The sequence below is a fragment of the Delphinapterus leucas genome, chromosome 3, assembly GCF_059928025.1.
Source record: "Delphinapterus leucas isolate spDelLeu-1000000601 "Yukka" chromosome 3, BTC_Dleu_Yukka2, whole genome shotgun sequence".
In the NCBI taxonomy this organism is placed as follows: Eukaryota; Metazoa; Chordata; class Mammalia; order Artiodactyla; family Monodontidae; genus Delphinapterus; species Delphinapterus leucas.
This window is the reverse complement of record NC_143131.1, coordinates 44,735,183-44,761,504: the sequence shown is the minus strand read 5'-3', so window position 1 is coordinate 44,761,504 and position 26,322 is coordinate 44,735,183. Positions and strand designations below refer to the sequence as shown.

The following is a 26,322-nucleotide window of genomic DNA, read 5'->3' as shown; positions in this document are numbered from 1 at the left end:
ATGTTAGAGATAAAAATAGAGAATCACATGAAGAATATTTATTATAGAATTATTTATAAAACTGAAAAATATAGATACAAACCTAAGTGTTCAACAACAGGAAAGCATTTACTAAAATAAACACACATTTTAAAATATATTTAATGACATGAGGAAATACAATAATATATACTACCATATGAAAAAAAGCAAGATATAACATAATATGTATATAGAGTGATCTAAGTATTTTAATACAGAACAGAAAGACTTGAGCAAACACATCAAGGTGTTCACAGTGGCTATCTCAGAGGTAGAATTACAGGTGAACTTGATTTCCTCTTAATACTCTTCTGTGCCTTCTAAATTTTCTACAAAGAAATCTGTAAGATTTTTTTTTTCTCTTGTAATCAGGGAAAAGCCAGTGAACATTAGATTATGTTTTAACAGAATTATTTGGAACATTGTGAATGACTTTTACTCCTTTCAGGAGATAAACTGCATATCCTGAGATATCCCCCAATCTTATCCACTCAAACCTAAGAGCAGTAGCAGAAGCCATTGATCGTTTTTGTCAAAAGCAGAGCTTCAGAGAGAAAAGGGCCACAACTCTGTCCTCCTGGAGACAGAAGAGAGAGGCCTGGGAACCACCTGGACTGCCCAAGCTGTGAGCAAAGCATGCTCACAAATTTATAGCATTAGTAGGAGGAAACAAAATACATCAGCTTACCTTCTTAAAACAATTTCCTTTGATAAGCACAGCCAAGGTCTGGATAAGAAATGTCCATACTCTCTGGCTGTTTTATTTTTACAGCACCCTACCAAGGTTGATGCCAGAAGACATGAACTCAGCTCTAAATTTCTCAGCTGCATGACTATGGGCCAATCATTTTATTAGTCTCTCTGAATCTTCATATTGTCATTTCCCAAAAAGGAATAATAAAAGTATAGGACCAGTCAGCTCAAATGCCTTCAAATGTGTAGGAGTCATTTGGAAATGAAAATACCCTAGATAAATGAAGATTATTATTATAATTAGACTTTTCTCCCTGCCTGGAAAGGCTCTCATTGTCATTGGTGGAACAGGTTACCTATCGTCAAAGAAAGGACAGCAGCTGCATTGAACTCCACGGGTGCTGGATGCTGACCCTATTTCTTTAGACCTCAATCTTCTGAAGTCCCAACTGGCCCCCTCTCAACCTCCCCAGGCCCTCAGGAATGTGAGAGAATATGAGCTCCATTACTAAGCTACAGCTTGGCCACCTCTGCCCAGTTTCAAAAGTGCTTCCTTCATGTGACCTCAATAGACTTTTAATGTAAACAGACATTTCCTTTGAACCTCATAGGACCATATTTGCTGTTAGTCATATGTTTGTCTTAATGGGGTGAATAACAGTCTGTAAATATCCAAAGTCTTGCCCTAAAAACATTATTAAGCACTTTTCCTGAAGGTAATTAGTATAGAGAAAAATGCAAATAATTACATGGAGGCTATGTATGTTTTTTTAACCAAATGCTTTCGTCTCATTAACTCTGGGTCAAGCAGACATGAGCAGCTCTGGTCCACAACGAAGCAAGAATTCTTAAAGCATTCTCCAAAGTTCTTCTCCTAGCAAATTCAGTGGGCCTCTGAAAGTTAATCCAAAAATTGGGAAACTTAAGCTAATAATTAAAAGAATATATGCCTAAGATTTTAGAGTCAAAGTGTCTGCAAGGTTCTATGCAAACTGTGGAAAGTCTGTAGATTTCAATTTCTCCAACTGTAAAACTAAGACCAAATGACTCCTAAGGTAATTTCTAGCTGAAGAGTCCATGACCATAATTGTCAAGGTCCATTTAGTTCTTGGCCTAAATTCCCATGCTGAGTCTCTCTCCCTAGACCAAGTACAAATGAAAGTCATAGTTTCTCCACTTCTCCCTGAGTACCTTTGGGGAGGACCATGCTTAGGGCTCAAAGAGGTTCCTGCCCTGAGGCCTGCTCTTTAGGGAGACTCTTTAGAGGGCTCTTCTCTGGTTTGCCTTTCTTCCACACAGATCAAGGACTCTTCAGGGCCAAGGGGTGTGCCAACAGGAGCCTGCCTCACACTCCCTGTATTAGTCAGCTCCAACTGTCATAACAAAATACCACAGACTGGGGGCTTAAATAATAGAAATTTATTTTCTCACATTATAGGGGCTAGAAGTCTGAGATCAGTCAGCCAGCAAGGATGATTTCTGGTGAGGACTCTTTCTGGCTTGTATGGCCACCTTCTCCACGTGGCATTTCCTCAGTTTGTGCACACAAAGAGAGAGGGGGAGAAAGCAAGCTCACTGGTGTACCTTCTCATAAGAACACTAATCCTATTGGATCAGGGCCCCACCCTTATGACCACATTTAACCTTGATTACTTCCTCAGAGGCCTTATCTCCAAATACAGCCATACCGGGAGTCAGGACTTCAGTATATAAATTCTGGGGGGACACAAACATTTAGTGTACAACATCCCCCTCTAGAATGAGTTCCTAGTACCCAAGCCTCTGGAATTTTCTGCCCAAAGAGCCCAGGCTCTTTAGAGAATATCCACCTGGGACTTCTCTAGAGAGTGCCAGGTACCACACTTCTACCACTGAGTTGTGTATGGAGTGGAGGCCAGGGGGGTGGGGGTACACCTTGAACATTGAGACTGGCTTCAGGAAGAAGCTCAGGGCCAGGGGCTGGACCCTGGCTTGATCTTGACATCCGACTTCTGGCATGGAACTCTGAGAAGTCTACATTCCAACCTGAACTTCCAGGTGGTTATGAAGAAATATTTGTCAAGATAGGAGGATTTTTAAAATGTTTTATTTAACAGCTTTTTAGCTTGATCTATAACTTCTTTCCATTTTTATTGTGATATAATTGACACATAACATCGTATAAGTTTAAGGTGTACAACCTAATGATTTGATATATGTATATATTGTGAAATGATTAACGCAATAAGTTTAGTTAATATCCATCACCTCATATACTTACAATTTTTTTCTTGTGATAAGAACTTTACTATCGACTCTCTTAACAACTTCCAAAAATATAATACAGTATTGTTAACTATAGTCACCATGCTGTACACTACATCCCCAGAACTCATTTATTTATTACTGAGGTATAATTGACTTGATCTATAACTTTTAAGCATTTAAAATATGGTAGGCGGGCCTCATTAACACTCTGTCTGATGCCCCACAAATGTGAGGAGCAAATGTGTTGGCAGGTTGTCCCAGTTTCCTCTGGGCTCCCTTTCACCTCTATCTCTGATAAATAAGCCAGTCTTAGGTAAGGAAGTTGAGAGAAATATTAGTCTGATTCTACCTGATCTTGACCCATCCCTACTGTATCCTGAAAAGAATTCTATGTCATGATTCCTGTATCACAGGACTAATACTGAATCCAGGTTTGCTATATGCCAATTACTGTTGTAAACCTTTTACATTTATTAATTCATTTGATCCTTCCAGCAACCTGTGAAATAACATTACTTCTATTCCTATTTTATAAATAAGGAAATAGAAGCATATCCAAGGTCATCCAGCTAGTAAGGGGCAGATCTAGGATTTGAACCAAACAGTTTGGCCTTCAAATCCTGCTCTTAACCATTATGCTGTAAACCACTCAAATAAGAGGTAATATTTACTGAGCACTCCCTGTGTACCAGACACTGTGCTATTGCTAATACTAGCAGGTTGGTACTGTTATTTCCCCATTTTACAGGTGGGGAAACTGTACTGTAGAAAGTACACTTTCCACCCCTAACAAGCCACGTTGGTAGATTTGAATTTGGGTAATCTGATTCCAGGCACATGGTCTTAGCTAGACCAATTCTGCTTGCTCAATGTCCTTCCTTGAAGGAGAACACACAGGTGGCCGGGGGAGCCTGGCTATACCATTGGGTCAGATTGTGACAGTTACCACAGAGGAAATTCATCTATGCTTAATGAAGAAATAGGCTGTTTTGAGTAATACAGTAATTTGAGGAAGTTAAATGGATTAAGATTACAGGCCATGTTCCCCATTGGGAAATATACTTGCATTTTTAGTTCCTGTGGCTTGATATGAAATCTCAGAGTGAATCATTACATTCTGACTTTAAATGTGTCTTCAGTCCCAGTAAGCGTGATCTATTCTTCAGGAATTTAAGAGCTATTTGAAGCAGGTGAGCTCTAAAGCAGCCTAACCCTTAGACCTGTTTCAGTCTAATCCAGCATGATCTGAGGCCTTTGAAAATATAATAAATTCCTCCATGAGAAAGAAGTCTGACCCTGCATGAAAGTTTGTCAGCTGGAAGGCTTTTCTAATGACAGCACAGTTTTCCTGCTTTAGGGCATTGCTCAAGTCCTCACTGATATGATCGAAAGCTGGAAACATGATAATATGAAGCATGCATGAAAACACACATCTTCTCACCTCCAAAGATTCATATCTAAAGGTTCTCTCAGAGCTAATGGGATCACTGAGGGACAAAAGGGATCAGAAAATATCACTCTTCAGCCCCAACTGTGATGACCACAGCTCTCTAGCATTACCAAATCAATATTATTGTTGTAGTCAAGGACCCAGTGGATTCCCAGGGACACGTTTTGGCTGAGGGTAGCTTTGAGTATTTTCAGTCCTTTTGTCTAGTGCAGGGCTTTGTTTGCTGATCTTCATTGTCTTTGAAAATATTGTTTGATTACAGGAAAGGGCCTACCTTGTGTAGGTTAAAATATAAACTCATAGTCAATACAAAAAGAGATTTAGCTCAAGGGGAGGAGATGTCTGCCTACGCAGTGTAATTTCTTGGGAAAGAGCCAATATCTCAAAATAAAAAACATGTACCTCCTCTGTCCTTACCCCAGAGTCCTTCAGAGTTAGTGTCTAAGATTTCTATAGCCACACTTTAAGCTCTTTATCCAAACAAAGCCTTATCTATATTCACATTTATAACTAGAATCTTCTCTCTATCAGAAAGGACAGGTACCTAACTCAATAATATTCAAATTACAAATTCAGAATACCATAGATTAGGTTAGGACAGTGGATCTCAAATTTTACTATGCAACAGAATCACCTGGAGTGTTTTTTAAAACATAGATTTCTGGACCTCACCCAGAGGGTTTCCAATTTAGTAGGTTTGGAGTTAGGCCCAAAAATGCGCATTTCCAATAAGTTCCCAGGTGATCCCAGTGCTGCTGGTGTGTGAACCATAGTCTAAGAATCACTGGACTGGGGCTTCCCTGGTGGCGCAGTCATTGAGAATCCGCCTGCCAATGCAGGGGACACGGGTTCGATCCCTGGTCTGGGAAGATCCCACGTGCCACGGAGCAGCTAAGCCCATGCGCCACAACTACTGAGCCCACGTGCCGCAACTATTGAAGCCCGCACACCTAGAGCCCGTGCTCCACAATGAGAGAAGCCACAGCAATGAGAAGCCCGCTCACCACAACGAAGAGTAGCCCCACTCTCCCCAACTAGAGAAAACCTGCGTGCAGCAACAAAGACCCAACACAGCCAAAAATAAATAAGTAAAATAAATAAATTTATTAAAAAAAGAATCACTGGACTGATGGTTCTCAAGCTTTTGTCATCAACACTCACCCACCTGGAAGTAGGACACTGAGGATAGGACACTCTCCTGTCAGCCACAGGGGATTACCAGAGCAGTGATTCTGGCTGCACATAAAAAGCCCATTGGAGCTTTCAAAAAATATTGGTTAGGATTGTACCTCAGACCAAGGAACTCAGAACACCTGGAGGTGGGTCCCAGGCCTGGGAATTTTGTTTTTAATTCCCCAGGTAATTTTAATGTGCAGCCAGGGTTGAGAACCTTTGCTAGTATGAGATCAGAGATGCACACTTTAACACCCTTCCCCTAGGTATTTTTAATACATCTCAATAGGGTAATATGCCTTCTGCCCATTTTGTATCCAGGTTGAAAATCACCAGATAACAATGTGCAAAAGGTAAGGGGTGAACGTGTGTATGGTCAGGCCACTCAAGAAGTTCTCTTGCTGTTTGTACATCCCCTGCTCAACCAGTCCCTGCTTCACCTACACCCTCCTCACGTGAACGTGCTTGCCCCCTGCCTTAGCTAGTGACTGTTCTAATCCTTAGGCCAGAATGGCTCTACCTGTTAGTTTATTAAAGGGAAACATCTGCCATCATGATGATCATTAACCTGAGGGGCTGGGAAGGATGTGGCCCAACTGCTTGTTTCCCTGGTAACTGATGAGTCAACCTGAGGTCAATTTCCCCTATAAATGGTAGCCTCCTTCTCCTCGAGTAGTGAAGGTTGTTGCCATGTCCTGCTGCTGTCTGTCGTACACAGTGGACAGCAGACAGCAGGACCTTTTGCTGCGGACATGTAAGATCTGCTCAATAAATCACTGCTGTCTCTGTCGCTGTCTCCGGCCTCTTTCTTCTGTCTCAGGGCTGAGCAACTACAAGGCTTGCAGGTCTGCGTGTGTAGCCCAACAACATGACATTCCCAGAAGCTAAGTGGTCAGGGTCACTTATCTAGATTCTTTTGTGATTATCATTTTCCTTTTTTTTCTGTAATTGATTAGGAGAAGGATAAGTAACAAGCTGGGAGCAGCAGTAAGATAAAGGAGCTGGAATAAATATGATTGGTTCCTTCTTTGGCCTTTTCTCCTGCCCCCACTTTCACCTACTGATACCTGGACCAGAGGGAGGGCTGAACCCCATTGGCAATGACAGACAGCCTGGAGCACCCTGAGAACTTCTGATACCTGAGGCCTTTTGACACCAAAGATGTGAACTCCAGAAACAGGGGAGATCTGGGTGATGTTACAGTGAAGGCTCCCTGGCTCCCAGAGACTTGGAGCCAAAGCTGCATGAACTCTTATACTAATCGGCTGAAGATCAGATGTTGCTAGACGATGACCCTGAAATCTATGGTTTCCACTGCAATATTAATACTCCCTGAGTGACTAAGGGTAAGACACGTATCTTCCTGTAGTTTCAAGTTTTCCCACACATACAATGAGGAAAACATGCTAATCTATCTACCAGGGAGGTATTGTGAGACCAACTGACATGTTCTTACCTATTGGTAAAAGCAAAAACAGAAAAATGCTTATACCTCAGCTATATTCTTCGGATTAGAATATACTGCCATTTTCTCAGTGGTTAAGAATCTGCCTGCAGGGGAGATTCGATGCCTGGTCTGGGAAGATCCCACATGCCGTGGAGCAACTATGCCCATGTGCCACAACTACTGAGCCTGTGCTCTAGAGCCTGCACACCGCAACTACTGAAGACCGTGCACTCTAGGGCCCATGTGCTGCACCTACAGAGCCCATGTGCTGCAACTACTGAAGCCTGTGCGCCTAGAACCCATGCTCCACAACAAGAGAAGCCACCACAACGAGAAGCCCGTGCACCGCAACAAAGAGTAGCTCCTGCTCGTCGCAACTAGAGAAAGCCTGTGCAGAGCAACGAAGACCCAATGTAGCCAAATATATATATGTATATATATACTGCCATTTTTAACTTCATATTTCTAGGCACCTATCCACCATTACAAACACCCAGGAATTCTAGAGTTTGTAATTCTGTAACTATAACTTTAATACATGTACCTATAATTCAACCTTCTGCCTAACAAGCAGTCCACAAATATTTGTTGACTGAATGGTGGGTGATGAATCAATTGATTAAATGAAGGCACTTTCAAAATCAGATATACCACTAATAAATAAAATCATAATGTGTTATTCTAAATGAATAACTCAGTGACTATTTCCTAAGCTGAATTAATTAGCATAGTCTACAACAACCCTGCATTAGAGATATTAAATATGTGAAATACGTAATAAATTTCCAAATTAATCAATTTACTCACAGCTGAGTTTGAGGCAACAGAAACAGAAAAAGTGACCATCATGTTAATGAGATCTAGTGCTTCTTGCTGTGCTCTGACCAGAGGAATGTAATCCCCAAACCTCCTACTCTGCTGTACTTTTTCTTGTTTTCCATAGCATTTAACCTCTTCCAACATAGTATATAACTGATATATATTATGTAAACCACCTGGCTCTTGGAGTTCACAGCTATATGGTGAAATACATTTGACCCTTGAAAAATGAGGGGGTTAGGAATGCCGACCCACCATGCACTTGTATGTCTGAGTTTAACTTTACAGTTAGCCTTCCACATCCAAGGTTCCACATCTGCAGATTCAATCAACTGCAGATCATGTAGTGCTATTTATTGGGGGGAAAAAGTGTATGTGTTTAATCCTATGTCGTTCAAGGGTCAACTGTATCAGTTTTCTTTAAACTTCTACCTTTTTTTTCATATGGTCTAATACTTGGTAATCCAAGAGGCTACTGGATTACAGGGCCCAGAAAGAAGCTCATTATTTAAAATATGCAGATTTTAGGTGACCACAAATTTAACCTGTATATAATGTGTTCCTGAAAACCCCAAACCAATGTTATATTGTATGGCCCACAAGAAGACATGGAATCTAACTTATAGAAAATAATGTTTTAATGTATTCTGCATTGGTCAGAATGAATTTAGAATATTATATTTTCAGTTCTAGACAACATTATTTTGATGAGACAGATCCAAGCTGGAGTGATCTCAAAAGGGGCAGTCTGGACTGCAATCAGATAAAGAAAATGGAAGTCACTGTGAATTTTCATTTTAAAGACTGTGTGAGGATGGGCATGATAGCTGAGACCTCTGGTATTGAAAAGGCAGTCCATACAGTCTGTCTTCGTCAGCTCAGATTGCTATAACAAAATACTGTAGACTGAGTGGCTTAAATGCAGAAATTTATTTCTCACAGTTGTGGAGGCTAGAAGTTCAAGATCAAGGTGCCGGTCTATTCAGCTTCAGGTGAGAGCTCTCTTCCTGGCTTGCAGATGGCTGTCTTCTCACTGAGTCCCCACATGGCCTTTCCTTGGTGCATGCAATGGAGAGAGAGAAAGATCTTTTTCTCCTTCTCTTCTGATGATACCACCAATCCTATCAGATTAGGATGCTACCCTTATCATCTCATTTAATCTTAATTACTTCCTAAAATCTCTATCTCCAAGTACAGTCACATTGGGGGTTAGGGGTTGAACATGCAAACTTGGGAAAGATACAATTTAGTCCATAGCATAGTCTATAGTCCTCTAAAGTAAACATTTTGGGAGACACGTCGTAACTCACTGTAAGAAATGTTTCTGGTGAAAACTGTTCAACAGTGAAACCAATTGCTCACCCTTTGAGGCTGTGGCCTTCCTATCACTGGCAGCAGTAACTCAGTTTAAAGAACCTTTTCTCACTGGTGTTGGAGGGGAGATTACTACAATGAACGGCAGTTTAGAGCAGAAGACTACTAGGCTCTCTCCAACTCAAAAATTCTACCATATTTAAACTTTTAAAACGTTGCTATTCTACTAGGTTCAGCCCAAATTGTCCTTCTCTCAAAGGACTGAAACCATATGTGGCTATTTTGGCATAAGAAGAAACTAGCAAAAGGCTTAGAACAACAAAATTCAAACAATTTTGGATTAAGTAAAATTTCACAATTCTTGGTTTTGCCAAGAGCAATGAGATGTCTGTGACTATCATCTGGATTTTGCTTGAGTCTGTGATTTTGTGTGGGGTTGGAAGTGGTTGAAGTAAACACTTAATCTGCATCCCCAACACTGCTTGTTATCAGTTTCTTAAGAAACTCAAGAGGTTAAACCAGATTATATGAATAAGGTTGGAGGTATCTAATATGCAAGATCATTTCAAATCTAGCCTTTGGCAACCCTTAGGTAGGAAAAGCTAAGAAAAAGCTACTAGGTTAAGAAAGAGAAACAGGAATATTCTTTCACTGCTTTTCTTCCAGAAATTACATGGCCTCCTACTATGCCAGATGTAGTAAATTTTCAACAAAAACGTTTAGTTCTGGATGAAGCAGAAATACTTGGCAACCAACACTGTTTATTAATTCTGAATTCTCTTTTACTGTGAGCTGCATTATGGTCAAAGTTTTTAAAATATGATATTTTAGCTTGATATAAAATATGTTTCATAAAAATTGTAAGTCGATGACCGTAAGACATAAAATGAGTTATTTGCAATTGATGCCTTACTGTTCAGTAAAATGAATTATACTGTTAAGAATGTTAAGCAAAAAGGATATCAAAAACTGTATTTACAATGAGTAGAGAACACTTTCCATATAAATTGAGAGCAATGCTCCTAACACACATCAGTCAGGATCCAACAGTGTAAAATATGGTTGATACTGATGGCCATTTCTTCTCTCTTTTAGATCCTTGGACACAGGACAAAGAAGGGATCTCCCAACTGGAAGACGTATTTTATTGATGAATCCTAGCCCGTGCTCACTTGTAGAGAAGGATCTCTGTCTTCAACTAAAGCACCTGATAGTCAGGTAATCATGTAATTTATATGTGAAAGTGACCAGGGCACTTTTGAGAGTAAAGGGGACATAATTACACTGGCTTAACAGGCATAAAGAGGAGCTGTGCCAGGCAAACCAGGACATTTGGTGGCCTTATCCATAGGAGACATTGTGATTGAGGCCCCAACCTCCATTCCACCCCCAAATGATTATTCTAAGATAGTGGTCCTCGAAGTGAGGTCCCAGACCAGCAGTACTAGCATCACATGGTAACTTGTTAGAAATGTAAATTCCAACCCGAGACCTACTGAATCAGAAACTCTTAGGTAGAACAAGGTGGCAATATGTGTTTGTACGAGCCCTCCAGGTGATTCCAATGCAGACTAAAGTCTGAGATCCACTGGTGTAAGCCAATCATAATATTCCATTTCCTTCAATGACGGGTTTGCAAACAGACAGGCCTAGAGCCAGTTTGAGCCAATGAAATACAAAGAGAGGTTAGTTGGAGATTTCTGGAAAAGATAAATCAATCTCTCTTGTTGGATGTGAGCAGGGAATATATTGCCTGACTGTTGGAGGTGACTCTAGGAACTGTAAAGCAGAGACATGCAAACCTGGCACTGTTTAGCTGCTGGATCAAGCCATCCAGAAGCTCATCCAACCTCTGGACTATGTGTGTGGAAGCCATTTCTGTTTCAACCAGCTGAAAGCATCCTTACACACTAGCGCTCATTCCCACTTTTCTTGAACCTACCTTGGCACTATACCTTCTCCTACAATGCTCTCCTTTCTCACATTTCTCCCTTCAATCCCCACTCCTTTTCACATAGTCAAATTCCATCCCTCCTTCAAAGTCCAATTCACTCCCTCCTTCATAAAGGTCATCCTGACTGCTCTACTCCAAATTGTCTGCTCCTCTTTCGAAGTCACTTACCTTCTGAGCTACTGATCTGTTTTCACCGTATACTACCTTCTACTGCTTTCTCTTATGTCTAAGTACCTTATTGTGTGTAGATACCCGGCACCTGGCTTAGTGGGTGGCATCCCAGCAATGCTCAGGAAATATTTCCTATAGATGGTGATTCCCTTGGTCCATGGAGATGGGAGTTGGTGTGCTACCAGTTGCTGCCACTGTTCCCCATCCCCAGCTCACAGATGTTCCTTGGCTATGACCACCACACCAAACCCTGCCTTAATTACAACTCTAATCCTGCTGTGGCCTAAAACTAGAGTTAGACAACTTTATGACATTTATTAGCTGGAATCTCCAAGAGCAAAAAGACACAGGTTACCAGATAAATGCTTGGTCACCCTCACAGGACAGGCCATTACCGCACTGAGGCAGGTCTATGTGGTGAGTAGGAAATGGAGTTTCTAGATCATCATTAGCACCCAACCCCCTTCTCTGCATTTGCTTTCTTCAGAAACAGGATCCCACCAGTGGTGCTGTGTTTGACGGCAGGGAGCTAAGGGTGTGAGGCACATGAGACAGAGACCACTCGGGCTTCTGAGACAGTATAGCTTAGTGTTTGAGGATGTGGGTTTTAGAATCAGACTACCTGGGTTTGACTCTTGGTGAAGACCGCTGTCTACTTATAATCTTGGGCAAGTTATTTATCTTCTCTGACTCTCAGTTTCCTCATTTGTAAAATGGGGATAATAATCATACCTATCTCATTTTCTGACATGAGAAATAAATAAGATCATATAGGTCAAATACTTGGCATCATGCCTGACACACAGTAAGCACTCAGTAGGTAGCAGTTACTGTTAGGAGCCCAACCTCTCTGTTGCTCAGTGCTGGCTTCCCTCCTCCCTCTGGCTGTAGGAGGTGAAGGGCCTAATATTTCCCTGTTCACGGGCAAGGCAGTGAATGAGCGTGAAGAGAGAAAACAAGTCTCAAGTGCAGCTAGGCTATCAGGCTTGGCCCTGGCTTTCTGCCGGCAGCTGTGGTTTAAATGCAAACACTACCAGTATCCTCCTCAGCACCACACTTCCCACCACCATCTCCCCACCCACCAGCCTATCACAGCAAGTCACACACAAAGCAAGGAAGTTCTGCAGCTAATAGTAACTCCCTACAACTCCCTAGTGCTTTATGGTCTTTCTGTCATTTGGTTCTCGTACCATCCCTGTGCAGTACCCAGGGGCAGCCTTTGTTAGTCCCACGTTGCCCATTAGGAAAGTGAAATTTGGAGTGATTATGTGCCTTGCCAAAGGCTGCATAGTCAGGAAGTTACAGAGCCAGGACTCAGAGATGTTCTGACCCCAACTTAGTCATCTGCCCACCCTCTTCACAGTCCATATGCCCTGTGCGTAGAATGAGGTTTTCCAAAGGAAAGCATGTGTATTTCTACATGTAAGATTATTTTAGCCCAATTGTAGAATAGTAAAAATCTTCTCACCTTCCTCTCCAGGATCCTTTGCTGGATGTTCAAGTATGCGTACGGTTCCCAAGAAAAAGAGGGGACACATCTGTCTTTCAGTTAGTTATCCGAAAAGTATTTATTGTTATGCCTTAACCCTGAGCAGTAACCAAATCCTATTTAACTTGAGTGTTTGCCCAAATCTCTACCTCTTACATTGATTCAAACCAAAGTTTCCATATTTGACTATGTACAGTGATTCTTTTCCTTCCCTTCACATTCAAGGAAGGAACCTGACGTGTTTGGAAAGATTTGGAGAGCTGGGGTCACAACACTGTGAATTCACTGTAACAAGGAAGATTCCGAGCACTTGTTTGAAGTAGAGAATCTTAACAGTGTGAATTGTGTTAAGCTAGCAACTCTGGGTTAGGACAACTAATCCTTGTGCAGAAGTTTTGTTTTCAAATTGGCTAGCAACTAAAGATGTGGCCATCAATGAGACAATCAGTCTTTGTCTCTGAGTTATCCATACACACTAAGTGGTGGAAAGAGTCTGGGCTTCAGTGCCTTACAGACCTGGCTTACAATTCTAGCTCTGACATTTACCAGCTCTGTGCCCTTGAGTAAGTTCCCTAGCCTCTCTGAGCTTTGATTTCATCTGTAAAATGGGAGACTAATACCAACTCTCCAGACTGGTAGAAAGATTAAGTTATCTTAAGGTGAATACCTGGCACATAATGCATGATTAATAAAATGGTGGGTATAATTTCTCATCCTAAGCAATTAACAAGAATTATACCATGGTAATGTTTTCTAAACAATATCCTTACAGATAATACAATTTATGATATCAGAACAATCTCTCTCTGACCTCCATCAGGCTCAGTCAGTTACTCAAAAACCTCAGTTATTTACAGACAAAAGACTGTATCTCGATGTAATGGGATCACTTGAGGATTTAATGTCAGACCCAGGCTGCTCCACGTCGTTTGGTCCTATGTCACACTTACTTGTGACAGTGGTAAGAGCCTGGGACTATGCTTTGTCATCCCAATTCTGCCATTAATTATTTATTTGAAACAGGGACAATTAGAGGCAGAGCAGGTCCCAATTTTCTCATCTGTAAAATATGAAGGTTGGATGTACAGTCAAATTTCTGGTGTATCTACCAATTCTCAGAAGTTATGATTCTGGAATCTGGAAGGAATCCTGCCTTGACTACTTGACAAGTGGGGAGCAAGAACTAAAAAGGTCAAAAAAATCTACCCCATCATTACCAAGGGCACCAATTAAACAAACTGCTGTATGTGTGTCTGTCTGTCTGTGTGTAAAATAGGGGTAGATATTTATGTTTGTTTTTGTAAAATGGAGACTAGTACCAACATTTATGTTTTTGTTGTTATTTTGAGACCCCAAGCCACAGATCTCTACTAAGCTATGACAGTTTACTCGTCAATCTGTAAGTCTTTGCATGATAAAACTTAATAGTAATAATAATCATAATGACAATAATAACATACCTTAACATTTATAAAGTATTTTTCCACATAAATCAACTTTACATATACTACCTTATTTAGATTTCATAATAACTTGGGGGTTTTGTTTGTTTGTTTGTTTGTTTTTTCGGTATGCGGGCCTCTCGCTGTTGTGGCCTCTCCCGTTGCAGAGCACAGGCTCCGGACGCGCAGGCTCAGTGGCCATGGCTCACGGGCCCAGCCGCTCCGCGGCATGTGGGATCTTCCCGGACCGGGGCACAAACCCATGTCCCCTGCATCTGCAGGCGGACTCTCAACCACTGCACCACCAGGGAAGCCCCAACTTGGGTTTCTTTAAATAATTTTTATTGGAGTATAGTTGACTTACAATGTTGTGCTAGTTTCAGGTGTACAACAAAATGAATCAGAGATATATATATATATACCTCCATTCTCTTTCAGATTCTTTTCCCATATAGGTTATTACAGAATATTGAGTGCCCTGTGCTATACAGTGGGTCCTTATTAGTTATGTATTTTACATACAGTAGTGTGTATATGTTAATCCCAATCTCCTAATTTATCACTTCCCCCACGTTTCCCCTTTGGTAACCAAAAGTTTGATTTCGAGATCTGTGAGTCGGTTTCTGTTTTGTAAATAAGTCCATTTGTATCATTTTTTTATTAGATTCCACATATAAGTGATATATGATATTTGTCTTTCTCATCTGACTTACTTCACTTAGTATGATAATCTCTAGATCCATCCATGTTGCTGGAAATGGCATTATTTCATTTTTTTTATGGCTGAGTAAAATTCCATTGTATATATGTACCACATCTTCTTTATCCATTCATCTGTCGATGGACACTTAGGTTGCTTCCATGTCTTGGCTATTGTAAATAGTGCTGTAGTGAACACTGGGGTGCCTGTATCTTTTTGAACTATGGTTTTCTCAGGATATATGCCCAGGAGTGGGATTGCTGGATCATATGGTAGTTCTATTTTTTGTTTTTTAAGGAACCTCTATACTGTTCTTCATAATGGTCATAATAACTTGTTTTTGTTTTCATTTTTAATATTTATTTATTTATTTGGCTGCGCCGGGTCTTAGTTGCGGCACGCAGTGTCTTCGTTGCCGTGTGCGGGATCTTTTAGTTGCAGCATGCAAACTCTTAGTTGCGGCATGTGGGATCTAGTTCCCTGACCCGGGCCCCCTGCATTGGGAGCATGGATTCTTAGCCACTGGACCACCAGGGAAGTTCCCCTAATAACTTGTTGAAATAGATTATATTTCCATTTTACAGATGAGGAAATGGAGGTTCAGGTGAGACAAGTAACCCGCCTAAAGTTACTAGAGCTGAGAAGTGGTAGAGTTATCTGGTCTTCTGTCTCCTCTCCAGTGACTCTTCTCAGACCCATAATCATAAACACCAAATCATTACCAATTTCACATCATGTAAAAGGTGTGCCTGCCTCTATTCACCTAACTGGTTGCTTCCATCAAGGCCCAGCAGAACAGAAATCAGAGCCAACAGCTACCTACCCCTTGGCCAGTGCCTTGCACCCTCACACATAATGTGATCACTGTGAACTTCACTTAGAGACTAACACACAAAACGTCAAGTCATCTAAGGGCACAAAATAGCAATTAATAATTTTCTGTATTTGTATGGTTCCCTCTCCTAGAATGTTAGCTTTATAAATGCTATCATATAATTTCCCCCCAGGCAGTTTTAATGATGTGACCTGTTTCCTTATGTGTGAAAGGCTCAGGAAGAATATTGGAACTCATTACTTGCCTCAAAGAAGAAAATATTTTGCTTGGCACAATGTTGACTGTTAATCCACAGATTCAACCTAACTATTCTATTTAGAAAAAGCACAAATGAGTTTGGACCCACAAACTCAAGATCTAAAATATTCTGGCCAAATCCTAGCGAAATTGGCCCTCTTACAAGTGAAAATTCCAACCAAAAATGAAAAACACCTCACACAGAGGCGATATTGTATATCTTCAGAGATTGATGCCAGGACCACGATGAAGGTTTTCAAAGTCATACAATGGCAGCTCCTTCCACCCATAATGTGCCATAATTCTAACTAATTTCTTCCCACTGTTTGGTCTTTTTACCCAAGCTATAAAGTTTCTCAGGTCATGAAGGAGTATGTGTTGGTGTCTACAGTTTTTCTGTTGGGGGATGGTGGTGATAGGGTAAAGTAGGCCAAATACTGGTTGAGCCTGCACTCTTCTCACCCTCTCCCCTCACAAACCAAACCCCAAAAGCCATGCAGAGAGGGGCTTGAGGCTTAGCTGTAAAAGAAGCAAGAGTAGTTGGGAGCAGTCAGGCAGCTGCCTCCTTCTGAGACAATACCCTGGCTAATTTGAAGTTACCATACCCTCCAGCTACGTCTACTGTCAGTATCTATATCGATGGACTCTATTTGAAGATTTCACTGGGCTAATAAAAGCATGATGAGTGTAGTTAGTAAAATGAGCTTTTAACAACATGGGAAATTGCTTACGCCATAATGGTAGATGAAGAAACAAAACAAAAAGTATATGCAAGTAAAAAATATTCTTAGAAAATATGAATACTTCTAGACCGTAGGAGCGTGGGTGCCATGGACACCTGCCATTTCCTGCCCAGCATTCTCCCTCCATGAAATAATTCCCTGTATTTGCTTTAGGGAACCACCCTCTCATTCTCAGACATGTGTCTGGTGTGAACCACAGAGGTGGGACCCAATGGACTGAAGCTAATCAGCTTAGCTCATTCCCTTTGCCATGGTTTGTGTGTGGACATGTAACCTAATTAGAGCCAATGAGACATGAAGAAATGTTTGCTAGAGCTTTGGGGAAAGGCAAGCTTCCACTTTTCCCCTATTAAAATGGTGTGGTAATGTTAAGTTTCAAACTTCTGCAGGTATTTTGTCACCACGGAATGGAAACATGGTAATGACCCAGGTGACCACTGAGTAGAGCCCAAGGCTCCAGCCATACTGTGGAAACACAGTAGAGAGACAGAGAGAAGACACATCCTTAGTGGCATCATTTGAGTTATTGGATCAAAGTTTTCCTGGAGCCTCTGGACTTCTCAGAAGTAGTATTGGGTTATTCTGTCACTTAGCATAAGGAGCCCTAGCTGATACAGAAATTGAGACTGACTGTACATATTTTAAATTATAAAAATAACCTTATACACTATAATTTATAAATAGCTGTTTTCAGAGTGTTTAAGAGCATAGTCTCAGGATTCAAGTCCCAGATTTTTCACACATAGTAATCCTTACTCATAGAAATTACCACCATGACAGCCCTGATTTAGAGGGAACAACATGACAAAGCTTTGTGGGTAGTAAAGAATTTTCTCCAAAGCCTCTTTCATTACATTTTGATAAGCACAAAATAATGAAAATCATTAGAGGCATTTGTGAGACATGTGGTGAGGTGACAATGTAGCATCATTAAAGAATATCACTTTCAGCAATAAAGACTTAGGTTTCAGTCCCCATGAACAGATTTCTAGCTGTGTGACCTCAGCCAGTTGTTTAAACCCTCAGAGCTTTTGCTTCCCCATATATAAAATGGGAATGACAACACTTTCCACATTGCAAGGATTAATTGGGATATAAAATACCTAATACAGTGAGTTCCTGTCACAAAGCTACACTCAAGAAAATGGTTGCTGTTATGACTACCCTTGTTATTCAGGCATCAAAAATTTGTCTCTGAGCAGTTAGAGAAAGCAGCACAATGTATTCCTACCTAGAAAAAACATTTTATCTTTTTTTTTTTTAATCAAAATCACAGACTAAATGGTTTTGAATAGTTTTCTGCATTTGAGGTTGGGTTCTTTAGCCCATCTGCAGCTAGACGCTAGAGAGGTTTAAAGACATACTCAGCTTCCTTCCCACCTCCTACCATTACAGGTAAACACACGGGAGCTATTGCTCATTGCTTCATTTCTTGTTCTGTGTTCATGCATGCAGAAAAAGGCTGTATATGGAAAAACATCCACGATAATGATGTTAAGAGGTAAGAGGGTGTAGGAGAAAGGAAGGCATGAAGAAATAGCCAAAGCGGGAGAGACATGTAGCGGTGACCTTCCCTCCCACAGCTACACAACGCAGAACTGAGCTAGCCACCAAAAGAAGTTCAGTGCCAGGTAGCTTTTTTAGTTTTTCCCTTTATTTACCACAATAGAGAGTGTGGGCTACCTTGAATGTCACTGGGAAATTTTCTACATGACCTATGAGGCTCAGCCCCCAAGTCAATCAACCCCTGGGAAAATATCCAGTTCTAAGCTCTGGCCCCAGGTACTTGAAAGCAAGTTTTCATCTAGTTGATCTCTCCCTTCTCACTACCCACATGGCAGAAATCCGACTAAAGAAGTAGACACTCTTCATTCCAATTTGGGGTTTCTTACCTATGACTGTCTTGGCCAATCTGAGAAGAGGGAGCATAGATTTGGAAGCGCAAAAACTTTATTATGGTATATCAAGATATTTTAGTATTCACTCCAAATTATGCTTTTTCTCTCTGCATTCCCCTATTTACTAACTTTCCCCTATTGCTTTAGAAAAATTAGCACATCATTAGCAGAGAATAAAGGTGTCAAACTCTTCCAAGTTCAGAAGCCTTGGTCCAGGTATACGACAGAGATTTGGGAAGAGTGTTTGCTGACCAGTTTTAATTGTCCCTTCTGCTAACATCAACCTCCCACCCACCCCCACCTGCAGACTAGATAGAGACTTTCCAAGTTGAGGAGCACAAAAGGGGACAAATGAGGGTAAGCAAGAGAACTTGAGGTACTGAAGCTGTAAGAAAAGGTCCTCCACCATGCCCCTTACCTTGAGGTTAGATCTAAGGTGGGGAAAGATGATGAAGGCTCATGATGATGTTGGGGATCTGTTACCATGTGAAATCCTGGGAGGCAGCAGCCTAGCAGATGTTTCTTAGCCCACAATATCGTGACAGTAGTAAGTTAAAGATGGCCACATAGAGTGCCATAGGTAAGGAAAGCCTGAGGCAGCTCCTCTGAATCTCTAGCAGCCCCAGAGAGGCATAGGCAAAGAGAAGAGCAAGAGGCTACATAGTCAAGACAATGAGTCGTGAAAGTGGGAAGTAGAATGGAATGTATATCAAGTCCAGGTGGGCCAAAGACATCTCCATAGGTGCCTAATGTGGCAGTGATGACACCTAAGAGCCACATAAGGCTATTGTTCATCTCAACAGACAGGGCATGTCAAGACAGAGGACAGAAGCCCTCTCCTAATGACCCAGAAGTTAGCTCACTCTGGAAAAAAGGAAGTAGAGGAGATCACCTGGAATCATTTGCATTCATTTTTTTAAATTAATTAATTTATTAATTTTTGGCTGCATTGGGTCTTCGTTGCTGCATATGGGCTTTCTCTACTTGCAGCGAGAGGGGGCTACTCTGCGTTGAGGTTCGCGGGCTTTTCATTGCGGTGGCTTCTCCTGTTGCGGAGCATGGGCTCTAGGCACGTGGGCTTCAGTAGTTGCAGCACGCAGGCTCAGTAGCTGTGGCTCATGGGCTCTAGAGTGCAGGCTCAGTAGTTGTGGTGCACGGGCTTAGTTGCTCCGTGGCATGTGGGATCTTCCCAGGCCAGGGCTCGAACTCGTGTCCCGTGCATTGGCAGGTGGATTCTTAACCACTGCACCGCCAGGAAAGTCCCTCTTTTGCATTCTTTTGCTGTGAGTTTCTCAGGGCCTAGAGCAGCGAGAAGTCAGAAAAGACTTCTGGAAGGAGGACATAACCCCTAAGACACTGAGGAAAGGTGATCAAGTTAAATGAAGAAAATGAAGAAGGCGATGATAGGCCAAGGAAACAGCATAAGCTCTTTCTTTGGCATGGAAGCAGGAAACAGTATACTGGAGGCTGGCCCAGGAACCATTAGCAAATCGGTAATGTGACAGCCAGGAGTTAGAGGCTATATTAGAGATAAGGCTGGAGAAGTGAGTAGAGGTCAGGTGAAGGAGGATTTTTATGACATACAAAATGGGCTAAGGTGATAGGAAGGCATTGACAGACCTTCAAAGAATAAGATAGTCAGATTTTCAGCATTGTGCATGACAGATTTGAGGGTTTCATTCTGGTTATTTATTGCTCCTTAACAAAACTCAGTGACTTAAAACAACAAACATTTTACTGTATCTCACAATTTCATGGGTCAGGAATTTGAGCAGGGCTCAGCAAGGAAATTCTTCTGCTCTCTGTAGCCCTGATTGGCATCACAGTAGTATTCACCTGGCAGCTGATACAGTCTGGAAGTTTTAAGATGGCTTTATTTACACGCCTGGTGCCGGGACAGCTGGGCCACTGTCCCTCTCCATGTCACCTCAGCCCTCTCACATGGTCTATCAAGGTAGTAGGACTTCTTACACGATAGCTCAGGACTTCTAGAGACCAAGGCAAAAGCTCCTCTTAAGGGCTAGCCCCCTCAACTGGCATAGTGTCACTTTTTCTGTACTCTATTTAATAATCAGTGCAGCACTCAAGCCTACCCAAGTTAAAGAGTAGGGGAAATAGACCTCATCTTCCACAGAGGAGTATTAAAGAATTTGTGGCCATCTTTATTTATTTATTTATTTATTTTTTCGGTACGCGGGCCTCTCACTGTTGTGGCCTCTCCCGTTGCGGACCACAGGCTCCGGATGCGCAGGCTCAGCGGCCATGGCTCACAGGCCCAGCCACTCCACGGCATGTGGGATCTTCCCAGACCGGGGCACGAACCCGTGTCCCCTGCATCGGCAGGCGGACTCTCAACCACTGCGCCACCAGGGAAGCCCTGTGGCCATCTTTAATCCACCACAAGGTCCGAGGATGTAAGATTGGAGGTAGAGATAAGCACAGAGTTCTTACAATCCCCAGTTTCTGAAGTATTCATGCAGGAGCACTCCCAGAATGCTCTTACATAGAATGCTCTATGACTTTACTATAATTGCTGGTTTATTTCTCTCTCTCTTTCTCTCATTAGACTTTGAGGGAAGAACAACACATGAGTCTTGTTTAGATCCAAATCTCAGTGTCTGGCACATAGCTGATACTCAATAAATGTTTATGGAAAAAAAATAAACTGAATAAATTGGAATGGTTGAGATCCCCTTAATTCCTGGGTCTTCAGGACACCACAGCAGCCTCCTGTTTGATATAATTTCCTTCACCAGATACAGATCTTCTTATTGACTTAAGAACTGCTTGATTTGAATATGTAAAAATAACATTCATTATGAACATTTACATGGATAGCTTTGAACTTTTGCCTGCTGTATTAGTCTTCTGTGCTGCATAACTTAGCATCTTAAAACAACACACATTTATCTCAGTTTCTGTGGGTCAGGATTCTAAGTACAGCTTGACTGGATTCCCTGCTTTGGAGTAAAGACAGTCTTTTCCACAAGTGGTGTTGGGAAAGTTGGACAGCCGCATGTAAAGCAATGAAGTCAGAACACAGCCTCACACCATACACAAAAATAAACTCAAAATGGCTTAAAGACTTAAATAAAAATATTACTGAAGAATAATATATATTCAGAAAAATGAGTATACTAAAAGAGTACAACTTGAAAATTTTTCACAAGCTGAACACAGCCACATAACTTGCATCTAGATCAAGAACCAGAACATGACCAGAATCTCAAAAAGCCCCTCCTCCTCCCTTCTAGTTATTGGAAGGCCACTTATAGTTATTGGTGACCATTATTCAGACTTATAATATCATAGTTTTATGACTATCATTTTAAAATTGAGAAGTTAGCAGAAACTTTACTCCATTGTATATTTTTGCTTCCTTTGTGGAAGATTAATTGACCATAGGTGTGTGGATTTATTTCTGGGCTATTCTGTTCCAGTTATCCATGTCTGTTTTTGTGCCAATACCACAATGTTTTTGATTACTGTAGTTTTGTATTCAGTAGTATTTTCGAAACGGAGTCATAATGTTGCTAAGTTTTGTTGCTATGAAATGAATTTTTCCTGTTTTCTAGCTTGGAAATTTGGTTACAACTTGATTTAAGTTCATATTTCATTCCAAACTTTTTTTTTTTTGCGGTACACGGGCCTCTCACTGTTGTGGCCTCTCCCGTTGCGGACCACAGGCTCCGGACGCGCAGGCTCAGTGGCCACAGCTCACGGGCCCAGCCGCTCCGCGGCATGTGGGATCTTCCCGGACCGGGGCACGAACCCGTGTCCCCTGCATCGGCAGGCGGACTCCCAACCACTGCGCCACCAGGGAAGCCCCCAAACTTATTAAGTGGTTTATGATGTGCCTTAAGCTGCTTCATTTTTTTGAAACATATATTGAATTAATTACTTTTAATTCTGTTCAGTGAATTAGATGTTATTAGGTTACAAAGATTTTAACACATACAGAAAAGCTGTCCCCAACTCTTTGAGTTAATATTTAATTCTTTAAATTTTCTAAGGTATTTTATGCTAATAATGAAAAATATAAAACTAGGGGACTGAACCTGGTAAAGGCAGGACCAAGAACTTAGGAGGAAATCTTTTAAAAGAATAAGATTGTTCTTCCTCTTAGAGGAAAAGAAGATATTCACAAATGATTGTCTTGGTTTTTCCAGGGAATAATGAAACAAGGTTCTGCACTAAGAATAGATGTTGGGACAGAGTTGCTAGTTCAAGAAAAAGGGAAATAGTTAGGAAATAACATTGAGAAGGTAAACAGGGCTGAAGGTCAAGGGAATTAAAGACACTAGTGAGAGTGCAGCTAAAATGGTTGATAAAAGGGTTCTCAGAGTTCAGGAAGATAAAAGAAGGTGGGAAAAAACTGATAAACTAGGAGAACAAAGATTGGAGGTCACACTGAGGACAAACTACAGACTCAGTGGGAGTAAGTAAGAGAGGTAGAGGGTAGGTGGCTGTGGGTAGAGAGGGAAACTCACAAGCGAAAATTTTGCAGATGGAGTAATTTCATCTGATGACTGGCTTCAAGGTGTGGCTACATCTGTGGGTTCCTGATATGAGTGAAGTTGAAGATGACTGAAAAAGAGAAGGATGAGAAATTGTGAGGTCAGCGTGCTGAGTTGTTATCATGGATGCTGAAATCATTAGGTTAATGCAGGACAGGAGGATAATTCAAGGCTGACAAAGAGTTTCAGAAACACAACTGGGCACAGGCAAGGAAGTCAATGGCCATCCTGGTCAGGGTCAGATTTATGCAAATAGCAAGGCAGGCAGAGTTTGTCTTCGACATTTATCACCTTTGTTCTATAGCATTTTCCCCTAGCTTTGTTCATTTACACTTGAGTAACCTCAGTGTCCTCTTTTTGCCCTCTCACTGTACAGGTTCCCCCTCTGCTGCTGACACATCTAAAATCCCAAATAAGTCCCAAAGCACAAATGGAAAGTTCTCAATTGATATGTCACTTTTCCCCACTTATCTTTGCATTTTGATAGGGCATGCTAATGACAAATCCTTATCCTGAAAGTGGTTGTTTCAGGACCAGTACCCTACAGAGGTATCTGGAGAGTCATCTAATTCCAGCCAAGGAGAGATGGGCTCTTGCTGTCCTGAAAAATCTTTCTCCAATATTGATTCATTGGTTTTTTTATAAATTTATTTATTTATTTTTGGCTGCGTTGGGTCTTCGTTGCTGCGCGCAGCCTTTCTCTAGTTGCAGCGAGCAGGGGCTACTCTTCATTGTGGTGCGCGGACTTCTCACTGGGTGGCTTCTCTTGTTGCAGAGCACAGGCTCTAGGTGCGCAGGCTTCAGTAGTTGTGGCAGGTATGCTCAGTAGTTGTGGCTTGTAGGCTCTAGAGCACAGGCTCAGTAGTTGTGGCGCACGGACTTTGTTGTTCCACGGCATGTGGGATCTTCCCGGACCAGGGCTTGAACTCATGTCCCCTGCACTGGCAGGCAGATTCTTAACCACTGCACCACCAGCGAAGCCCTTGTTTCTTAGTTTTAACCTAGGACTTTAACCATTCTCCACAAAATGTGAGTTTCTTATGGATTAGTGTTAGCCAATGCAAAGATATCCACGAAAGAACTAACTCAGTCCTTTGCTTTCCTGACCAGTGCACAAGGCAGGCTAGTGTGCTGTGAGATATTGTTCCCCTCTATCTTCTCCCTATGCCAGAGAAGAATCATCATTTTCAATATACACTGCAATACGAAAAGGTCAAGAAAGCACATTCAATAATGGTAACAGCTGACATTTATGGAGCACCTACTATGAAGTGCCAAACACTTCATGTATTTTAATTCATTTAACCCTCAAAGCAATCCTTTTAGGTTGGTACCATTATTCTCATTTGGTTGATGAAAAATCTGAGAAGACCTGCCCAAGATCATAGACATGGAAAGTAGCAGTACCAGGATTCAAACCCAGGCAATTTGGAAACAGAAGGTACATTTAACCTCTACACGTTGGCCCTAAATAAATGTCCAATAGATCTAAATAAACTTTTAATTTAATAACTTTTTTTATTTTTATTTTTCAAAGTATAGTTGATTTACAATGTTGTGTTTCAGGTGTACAGCAAAGTGATTCAGCTATATATGTATTTCAGATATTTTCATTTATAGGTTATTACAAAATACTGAGTATAGTTCCCTGTGCTATACAGTAGGTCTTTGTTGGTTATCTATTGTATATACAGGTAGTAGTGTGTATATGTTAATCCCAAACTCCTAATTTATCTCCTCCCCAATTTAACTTTTTTTTTTTTTTGCGGTACGCGGGCCTCTCACTGTTGCGGCCTCTCCCGTTGTGGCGCACAGGCTCCGGACGCGCAGGCTCAGCGGCCATGGCTCACGGGCCCAGCCGCTCCGCGGCATGTGGGATCTTCCCGGACCGGGGCACGAACCCGTGTCCCCTGCATCGGCAGGCGGACTCTCAACCACTGCGCCACAAGGGAAGCCCCAATTTAACATTTTATAAGTTTGTTTTAAACACCTCCATAAATGGCAGAGCTACAATACAATCCAGTCACTCTCTACAGGTTAGATAACAGGATGACAGGGAGCAGCAAGAGTGGAACACAGTGGAGCTTTGTCTCTCCTGCAGCGCCAAACCCAAGCTTGCCTGGGACTCCCTTAGCACTAGGCACGCAGCAGGCCCACTTTTCTGTGCCTTTTAAAAATTATCTGATCAACTAAGAGATGATAATTTGGTCTGTGCTTTACTCTATCTGTCCCCAATATAATGAAGAACCTTATAATTGTTAACTTAGGGGTATAATTTGTTCAGGTCCATTAAACCATTATTGCCCTTCTATATAGTCTGCCATTCTTCCACAAAAGGTTCTGGCCTTGGGCGTGTTTCTACACACACACACACACACACACACACACGCTTATCTTCTAAGCTTCTCATCTTGCTTCGGAAAAAAACTGAATCAAAGTGAGCCTGAAGGTTCATTTTCCGGACCACGAGCGGGGAAGAAGGGGTTTTAACGAAATTGCTTTTTACTCCGTATTTTTGTCACAGATTGGGAGGTACAAACCGCAAGAAAAACTGGTTTCTTGGCATGTCACCAACTCTGGGGTTCATTGATCAATCACACCCAAACTCATTTACTAACTTAAAAATATATATCGTGGCAAGGTTCGTTTACATAAAACTTGGACCGAAGCCGCCACAATCTGCGGTAATCTCGTGTGGAGTCATGGCCACCGAGCCCTTCACTTTCCCGCAGGAGCTCCCACGCCTCACCGGTCCCCAAGGACTCCCGGCTGTCCCTCGCGGCTCTGAGTACCCTGGGGAAGGCCTCGAAGGGAGGCCGAAGAGGCCACGGCAAGAAGGGAGGACGGCAGACGCGGGCAGCACCCGGACTTCAGTTCACGACCCCGTTTTTCCACGGAAAAATGGAACATTCTGCTCCTTCCGCCAGCAGAGGGGAGGCGGGGAGAATCCTTCGATCTCATCTGGGAGAGACGACGCGGACGCAGCGACCCGAATCCGGGACGCCGGCAACCGCGTTACGGGAATCGCAGCCGCTCGGAGGGCCTCCCCGTCGCCTTCGGGCAGCCGCTGAGCCAATGCCGGCGCGCGTCGGGTCTCGCAGGCGCCAATCAGCTTACAGATCCCAAGTCCGGGGGCGGGGCGTTACGGAGCGCCGCGGGCGGGGTCAGGGGG

The 26,322-nt window shown here is 42.1% G+C and overlaps 1 long non-coding RNA gene across 2 annotated transcripts; it reads right to left on the bottom strand.

Annotated features, from left to right (window-relative positions):
* Positions 1 to 26,292, bottom strand: LOC111186574 (uncharacterized). Of its 2 annotated transcripts, none has more exons than XR_002647888.3 (3): positions 25,900 to 26,286; positions 23,124 to 23,220; positions 1 to 8,905 (listed from the first exon to the last, which is right to left on the bottom strand). It is a non-coding gene; the product is annotated as an uncharacterized LOC111186574 (long non-coding RNA). The 2 variants fall into 2 exon arrangements; XR_002647886.2 differs by lacking the exon at positions 1 to 8,905 and adding an exon at positions 8,915 to 19,932 and having other exon boundaries at positions 25,900 to 26,292.
* Between the last annotated feature and the right edge of the window lie 30 nt (positions 26,293 to 26,322).